This window comes from Syngnathoides biaculeatus, chromosome 4, assembly GCF_019802595.1.
Source record: "Syngnathoides biaculeatus isolate LvHL_M chromosome 4, ASM1980259v1, whole genome shotgun sequence".
NCBI classification, from domain to species: domain Eukaryota; kingdom Metazoa; phylum Chordata; class Actinopteri; order Syngnathiformes; family Syngnathidae; genus Syngnathoides; species Syngnathoides biaculeatus.
In genome coordinates this window covers 22,130,842-22,140,330 of record NC_084643.1, presented here as the reverse complement: position 1 = coordinate 22,140,330, position 9,489 = coordinate 22,130,842, and positions in this window count along the sequence as shown.

Here is a 9,489-nt window from a genome sequence, read left to right as displayed (position 1 = left end):
ATGGAACAGGTGTCGCCTTTAAACACTTTGATGTGCTCCCTTGTTTTACATTCAGCTCGAGAGTAATGTCTTTCATGCGGCCATTGAAAACTTTGGAATACTTCTTCAACATCTCCTGCAAGGGCCTTCCATAACCCTCTCTAATCATAAACACTTCAGGCTTGATCTTCAGCCACCGATGACCCGTCAGAGTGGGATAATTCCCCAAAACAATGTCTTTTTCTGTTTGCTATTGTCCACTGCCACATACACAACCCCCAACACTGGAATGGATTCACCAGTGTTTGTCTTCAACTTCAAATTAGTCCTTCAGAGAGCAAGGTGCTGTAGTTTATTATTATTATACACAACCTTGGATAGCATGGATACACGTGTACCAGTGTCCACTTGCATCAGGACTGGATGGTTCTCTGGTAATGGTGTGACCCAGTATCCCTCCTCATTGTCATTGATAATCGATCAGATATGAATAAGATATCTTCCTCTGACTCACAATCACTCTTGTCATCATCCTCATGTTTCTTCTTATTCACATTTTTTTTCATTTTCTCCACTTCCGTCTCCTGTAATATGGTTTGTCTGAGTTTTCTTACTTCCACAAACACATTCAATGTGGTCCTTAACACATTTTTTACTGTCAAAGTCTTGATACCAACATTCTAATGCCTCATGTCCTGCTTTTCCACAACGGTAACATCATTTGCCAGTACTTATTTTCTTTGTGGACTCCATAAACAACTTTTGCACGTGAATTGACACACTTAGCTGCTACGTATCTTCCCATCCTGCAACAGCGACGGCCTCCTTCAAATGCAACACAACGCCTCGATAGCCATGATGTTGCATAATCCACCCATCGACGGAACACACTGAAGATGGACTTTTAATTAGAAGGACAAAACAACAAACATGAGGTCCAACCTCATCGACAGTTTATTATATAGAGGGTCAGGCAAAATGATCTGACGTATTTGTAGGTTAAATAAAAGGCAAATAAAGTAAGGAAACAAAAAGGGGGTTTTATTTTTGAAAAGTACATATAATGCCATTTTTTTCATATAATGACATTGTTTTTGGGTTCTTTCTCAGTTGCTGCCATGAATTGGACTGGTGAGCATCGCGCTTTCATTGTGGAAACGTTTATCAAAACACACGGATCTGTAACTGCAACACAACGAGCGTTCCGTTTGCACGTCAATCTTGGTAGACATGATCTTGTTATGGGTTACCAACAATGAAAGTGTGATGCTCACCAGTCCAATTCATGGCTCAGCTAAAAAAAAAAAAAAAAAAAGCAATGGCATTATAAAAAAACAAAGCAAAATGGCATTACATGAAAACAAAAATGGCATTATATGTACTTTTCAAAAATAAAAACACTTTTTTCTTTCTTTACTTTATTTGCCCATTATTTAACCTACAAATGTGTCAGGTCATTTTGCATGACCCTGCACTTGTCTGTGAGAGTATATAAATCAATGAAGACACCACAGACTGCAACCCATAGCACTAGAGAATGTATTCTCTCTTTTTACTCAACGTGTTACCGCATAATGATGTCACCATTTACATATCCCAGCGGGAATTGGATCATCCGTAAAACGGGACAACACGAGAATAATACATAACATTTTCACTGAAGAGTCAGTCGTTAAGAGTGTCACGCTTCATTCAAATGAAATCGGTTCTGTGTGGGTTGTGTTGTCACTCGTGGATGGTGTCTATGTTTTGTTTTTTGTGTCTAATGGTCCGGTCCAGCTGGGTTATACCATGCTGTGCAGTGCACGGTGGACTCAAAGCAGCTTTTGTTCTGTGGTCGACTGAGGAAGCATTTTTGTCCATATTGGCAGAAGATGAAACACAGCGATAAGAAGCAAGCGGCTCACTTTCTTCTTGATCCCGCTTTAATCCCTCCCCACTTTAAATTGGTGCCTGTTGAAATGGAAAAGCAACAGAGAATCTGCTTCCATATATTCCAAATTTCACAACAACATTTTCTCCCTTATTTTGTGTGTAAACAGTATTTGGTTTTGTCAGACTTGGAAGCACCAATTAAGTATCAAATAAGCATCCATTCACTTTTCCAAATATTTCCCAACACCCTGCCAATCTTTATCTACCTTTTGATCTGCACTAAAGGGAACACCAGTGATATAACCTATACCCCTTTGAGTTGAAAGCAATTTTCACATTCATACTGATGTTGTGAAAACAACCTCAAAATGTGGACAGCTCTTTGGATGGCAAGAGGTTTTGTCTAATAAAAGACAGGCTAATAATCCTGACTAAAATGCTACTGTTTTGTCTCTGATTCACCACAGGAAGCAATAGGGAGTTTGTTTTGTTAATACCTTCATTGTATCAACTGAAGGAGATGGAAACATAATAGCACCCACACGTGTCACACAGCAAGGCATTTTTTTTAAATTTCAGGTTGACACGCAACTTGTTTGTAGTAAAATATGTGATGTGGGCTCCACCTGTGAAATGACAACACACACATTCAGTCTCCCGGTTAGTTTCCACCATGTTATATTCTCTCTCTCTCTCTCTCTCTCTCTCTCTCTCTCTCTCACACACACACACACACACACACACACACACACACACACCACACACACACACACACAATAGCTCTTAGCGCTGTGCACCTGTGGAGGTCAGGATTGAAAAGACCAAGTTTGAACCACTGTGAAGTGCAACAAGAAAGTAACATCTTTTTTACTCTGGTCTGAACGCAATAGAAGCTTTTCAGCTTTAGAACCTTCTTATAACTGATGTTGTCGAGTCAGACACACACACATTGTAAAATAAAACAATGCAAACACAATTCAGAGTTGTGAATGAAAATTGTAGTCACTTATTCGTAATAGTTGATATTTTGGGACACAGCACGTAAAAACGCCACTGTACAGTCAACAGCAGATAACACTGAAAGCAGTAATAGATACAGAGCACATTTCAAAACATTGATAATCATACAGAAGATATACTGTACATAGTATTTCAATTTCAAACAACAACAAAAGATGGTCAGCCACTACAGTACAAGTACAAAAGAATCATAACAGTTACTTGCTAGATTGCATTGATGACAAAAAGCATGACAGTAACTAGTAATACAAACACACAATGCATACTTACAGAGTCTGAGTGAGTAACTCAACATGCTTGGCTGCGTCTGATCAGTATGTGACGCCTCACAATCTCTTCTCAGCCAAGTTTCAGATTTACTGCACAGACACACGTACAGTACGGTACATTCTATTTAATGTGGTCACCGCAAAAGGCATGGTTTGGTCAAAATGTGTGAACTTGCATCTTTAAGGATATGTCAAAGTTTTCAAAACAATACAGGACAGCTTGTAAGCCTTGTGCGGAACACATTAATTCCCAAATGCACCCTACATGCTGGCTCACTTTTGAGGGTAACACCTACTCATAAACACACATGCACACCTAAAATGAATGCAGTGTTTACCACAAAAAAGGCTCTGCCAGCAATCAAGACCTGTCTCCCATTGAAAATGTGTGGCACATTTTGAAGCACATAATACTACAATGGAGACTGGGAGTGTTGAGCAAATGTAGTTGTACATCAAGCAAGAATGGGAAAGAATTCCACATACAAAGCTTTAACAATGATGTCATCACTACCCAAACACTTATTGAGTTTTGCTAAAAGGCAAGGTGATGGACCACAGTGGTAAACATGCCACTGTCCCAACTTTTTTGAGAGAGTGTTGCACGCATCAAATTTAAAATAAGTGAATATGTCCAAACAACGTACCGTATATATTTTGATTTGATTTCACACATCTCAACTACATTGAAAATGGGATTTGGTGTCAATTAATTGCACTTGTAATTTTGGATAGATCGAGGATGGAAAATATGTATTCCCAAATCATTATATAGAAACAATATGAAGAATTTTTGCTTTTCCTGTCAGGAATCATTTAATCATTTATTTGTCCCACACGCCATAGATTAACTGTCAATATGCAATAGAAATATTTCTATTTCAAAAATCAAACTTACTTCTCTTTTGTGAACATGAGCAACTTTTCACATTCAAAGTAGCTTGAGAATGCTGGAACGGTTTAATTTCGACAAACTGGAGCAATAAGTGAAGCGTTTTCACATGACATTTTAGTATTACCCAGTTGTATTATTGCAATTATTATACTTATTTACAATTGCATACTATTATATATGCAATTAATCTTATTTCCAATCAATAAAATTAGAAATGAGGTCATCAGAGAGATTGGCAAGGTTCGATGTTTTGGAGGCAAAGTTAGAGAGAGCAGACATGGCCCTGTGACTGACAGGCGACCAGTTCAGGGTGTAGTCTGCTTTTCGCCTGAAGCTAGCTGGGATTGGCTTCAGCTCTCCTGTGACCCTTGTGAGGATAAGCAGCTTGGATACTGGATTGATGTATGAATCATATGATAATTACTTATTAATGTTCACTCCTCATTCGACTTTCATTCTGTGTTGTTTCAGCTGTTGTAACACTGTAATGGTTGGACTTTCAGTACAGTACTGTACATCAAATTATGCTAAATGTGCCCCTGAAATTGAATTTCTTTGGCCATATTAGGATTCAAATGCAGCTTTATTTAACCTTGTACTGAATGAAATCGGATTAAGATCGTTGTATAACAATCCTTACTGAGACAGTGATGAGAAACACTAAGCCTTTTTGCTCTGTATAAAATGAGGATGGGGAGTTTAGGAACGGAATATGAGAATAGGCACGGTCAGTACTAATCAAAGAGTGGGTGTCATGAACATGAAGAGAATCTGTTGACGGCGAGGAAACAATTCCCACTTTGAACAATGGCCCTCAATTTAGTCAGTGAGAAGCCACTTGGTCCCACCATCTGCATCACACTCAAGAAGCTAATCAACTCATATTCAAGAGCTCATTAAAATGCAGAAAGACACGCAGGGAGAACAGGGCCTAACTAACTCCAAATCTTCACCAAAAAAAAAGGCATCAAAGAGCAGGTTGCATCCAGAGTCTAATCAGATAGCTCTAATTAAATCAACCACTGCTCTCTTTTCTCCCAGATTCTTCTGTTTGGACTTGGTGCTGCCAATCCAGTCATGCAAATGATGGCTAAATATTGTCCTGCAGCCTGATGGGCTTCTTCCAACTCCATTAAATCTGGACTTAATAAATTCATGGGTAGAGTCATGCTTAAACAGGTTCGAGGGGCACAATTATGCTCGAGTGAGTAAAGACATGTTTAAAAGTATGCAGTGCCAAAATTCAAAGGTCTGTAAATATGGTCTGTGCATTTTTATATTTTTATTTCAATTTCTGCTTGGCATACACAAGTGGAAACTGTGACTGTATTAAATTTGAACATGACGGAGCAGGAGAAAGACACATTTGGCAGTTTTAAGGCTCTCACAAATGCAAGTACACTATACATGATGGCTAAGGGATATTTGTTTCTTGGGTGAAATTTCTTGATGAAACTACAATGCAAAATGAACCTTACTGCTAAACTTAATTTAACTTTCTCTAAAATTCATAACTCACAATTACAGTCTTTCAAAGATGATGTTCTCAGAGGGAAGTGGATTCTGAGCTGAGAGAGTCAGAGTGTATCAGCAGGTTGCAACAGAGATAAAGAGAATGGAAGAGTCACAGAAAAGTCACAGACGTGAACATACTGGGAAATGTTTTAGTTGATTCATGGATCACACATCTGTCTAGATTCTGGCTTCTTGCACAGTTGGATGTGTGCATCCATGAATAAAAGTGTTTAACATGCCATATCCCATAATATGCTCACACATGTTCAAGCACATGTAGACTTATAATTGATGGGAACTATAGGGCGATAGCATGCTCTGCAGTACAAAGGTGTACTTTATGCTGCAAAGTCCTTTTTAATGATAACCTTTTGGTCTGTGGGTAGAAATTTATGGACAATCCATCACATGGGAACTGGTACAGTATTTCCAACCTAAGAGTGCTGTCACATTGCCAGCTCACAATTATCCACCTGTGAACGAGGCCTGATTTTGATCAGAGGATATGCAATGACAGGCATATCTAATCACAATGCTGAGATTATACTGAGCTGCTGCCAACTGCAGACAAAATTATGTTGTTGGTAGCAAGAGCTATTTAATGGTAAAGCCCAAAAAATAATTTCTTGGCAAAAGGACAGTTTACCCGTACAACAACACGCAACTAACTAATCCTATTCTTTTAAATGGTATACAGTGGTATACAGTAAAGGCCTTTAGAGCCTTCTGTGTTGGCCTAAACACTATTCAAACTACAGACCTGGATTTAAAACGTAATTACATTATTAATGAATTTAATCAGTCACTAATGGTGTAGTGGCGCGGCCAGCGTGGGATCGATTCCCGCTCAGTGATGGTGTTGATATCCTACGACTGCCTGGAGTCCATTTCAGGGTGTAGTCCGCTTTTTGTCTAGCTGGAATAAGCCCCATATTTTCCGTGACCCTAGTGAGGATTGGGTAATGGATGGATGGATTTATTTAATTCGTATTTATTATAATGGTGGCACGGTGGGGCAACTGATTAGAGGGTTGGCCTCACAGTTCTGAGGACTGAGGTTCAAATCCCCCACCTGTGTGTTGTCCCCGTGCCTATGTAGGTTTTCTCCAGGTCCTCCGTTTTCCTCCCACATCCCAAAGACAGGCAACATTAATTGGGCACTCTAAATTGCCCTTAGTTGTGATTGTGAGTGCGACTGTTGTCTGTCTCCATGTGACCAGGCAACCAGTTCAGGGTGTATCCTGCCTCCTGCCCAATGACAGTTGGGATTGACTCCAGCCCTCCCCCGACCCTTGTGAGGATAAGTGGCTCAGAAAATGGATGGATTAATGCATGTTTTTGGGATCTGCCTAAAAAAAAAAACCCAAACAGGCACAGGGAAAGCATGCACACACAGGCAGGGCTGGCATTTGAACCCTGGTGAATGGGTGGGGATGTCACAGTGACCGGAGGAGTCAAACTTGCATTGCAATTGGTGGAAGGGTTAGGTTGTAGTTATTATTTCATTTGACATTAAGCAGTGAAAGATGCCATGCAGCAATTGGTGAGTTAACTTGCCAAACAACGAATGTTCATTCATCCATCCTTTCATACATTTTCTGAGCCACTTATCCACACAAGGGTCGCTGGAATGGTGCAGCCCATCCCAGCTAACCCAACAATAAGATCAAATATCCCTTTTTCTCTCTGTCTTTCTGTAATGCCAGACATTGTTATATCTGTATCGTGTTTTTTATATTTTGTCAAGTTGGGATGTGATAGTGGTGGTATTTTGGGATGGATTGGGAATCGCAGACAATAATCATTAGTTGTACTACTCACTCAAACTGAGTGTCTTTGCAAAATATTCAGAACAAAAAAAAAGGTTATGACTATATAAATACCAACATAAATATAATTGATGAATTGTAAAGGATTGGAAAGTGACCAGAAGCATGTGGAGCACGTCTGTATTAAGTGCTAATTATAATCATTCTAATATACTTAATTTCCTGTAAATTACTGGAAGCATGACTAAATTCATATTTTAAAACAATTTAAGTTTGTAATTAAAGTTTTCTGTAAATGTCCAGCTGAAGCTACATTCACATTAACTTTAGAGCGTCCAAAGACAATGTGAGAAAGCTAAGATGTTTATGTCCACAACAGTGCATTATTAGAGGACAGCACCACGATTGTTATATAACACTGATGAAAAAAATGGTCTCCTAACAAGAGGTTTAGAAAAACAACATGTTTAACATATTGAAATGTATCTTTGCACTGAATGTGAATGCCTATTGTTATTGTCCCATTACACGCCACCAACACAAGCTTACTCAATAAAGCAACACCACAACGATTGTCATTCAAGAGTTGTCCTGATTCCAATCTGCTCCTCGGTTTCACATCAGTTGACAATGGAATTTAAAATAGCAGCTTTTGTCTGCTGAGAATAGATCAGGCGCTAGGAGATGGACTCGAGGCAGAGTGGGGGTATGATGCATTTAGACAGGTGATAGTTGTGCGTGTGTCTAATGTCAAACATGTGAGCAAGCAACATGTTGCAAACCCGACCATGCTGCAACTTTCGTGAGATAAATAGAACAAGGTTTATCCAGTGACAATTGGTGTTCACAGCTGGTGGATGTGTGGAAACATCAGATTTGTAAAACTGAAATCCAATCCAATCTGCTGACTTCCATGAATCCTCCTTTGTATAAATCATCAAGAAATCTTCCATTGATTAACTTGACTTCTTCTTAGAAAACAAATGTAACAATATTTTAGTCCCACTTCTGGCAATCAATTAGCACAATAATTTTGCATGACAAACCTACATCGCTCATCACTTCACACGTGTTTTACTGTTTAATGTAGTGTGTATGCATGAGTGAATCCAAGCCTGCAGGATGCTGAATTAGCCTGGTGGGCTTCTGTAGTTCACGTTGGCTGGCTGTCTTTTTTCCTGAACGTGGCGCATTGCTATACATTAGCGCCTCAATTAGAGAAGGATGCAAGTGCAAATGTTCATAATGATGTGTCAACAAAGCCAGGCCTAGCCCGTTACTTTCGACAGTGGATTACATCTTGACTCAGCAGAAGAACGCTAGATGCAAATACAATAGAGAAGCAAACATCAATAAGGACCTAATAGTACTTCTTAAGACAGGTAACAAAATGTATATTTAAATCTACAATATTATGAAATTTCTTCACAAATGAAAACTGTTCCCGAATATCTTGATCAATAACATCTCTGATATACTTTTGTCAAAACTCCCAAGAATAAAAGATACTGAACTGGTTGACTTGAAGTAAATACATACGCGATCTTCAGTGCTGCTACCATCATCTGTGTCACCTTTAATGAAGATTTTTGCGCCCTGCCAAGAAGAAGTCAGGCAAGCCCAAACCATGTCATGATCTCCACAGAGTTCTAAAGGTGAGCTTTTGGGTTCGGGAACATGTGCAGATCCAGTCTCTCTCCAAACCTTTGGTGTCTCACCTTGTCGTACAACTTCACTTTCAGTCTTTCTTTATAGTTCTCAGAATGTTTTTGTTTTCAACTGCTGTTGTTTTTTTCATTTGAATTCTGTTGCACCAAGTGTTTCTTTTTTTCTTCTGGACATTGCAAATGTTCGTAATGGTCATGAGCAATGGTTTTGAAATGACTCTCATACATCGATATACAGTATCGTCTCCAGATATGCTTGTTTTCCACTTATATAAAGCTCCCTTGTTTATGTTGGTTATACCACTCATGAGAAATGTAGTGTATACCAGCAAAATCCAAATTTGAAACTGAGCCCTTCAGTGCTAATTGTTGTTTGAAATATCTATGTATTCCAACACAAAACAATGAAAAATATTCCAAATTGTTTGCTTGCATGAAAAATTTCCTCCCACATCCCAAAGACAGGCAACATTAATTGGGCACTCTAAATTGCCCCTAGT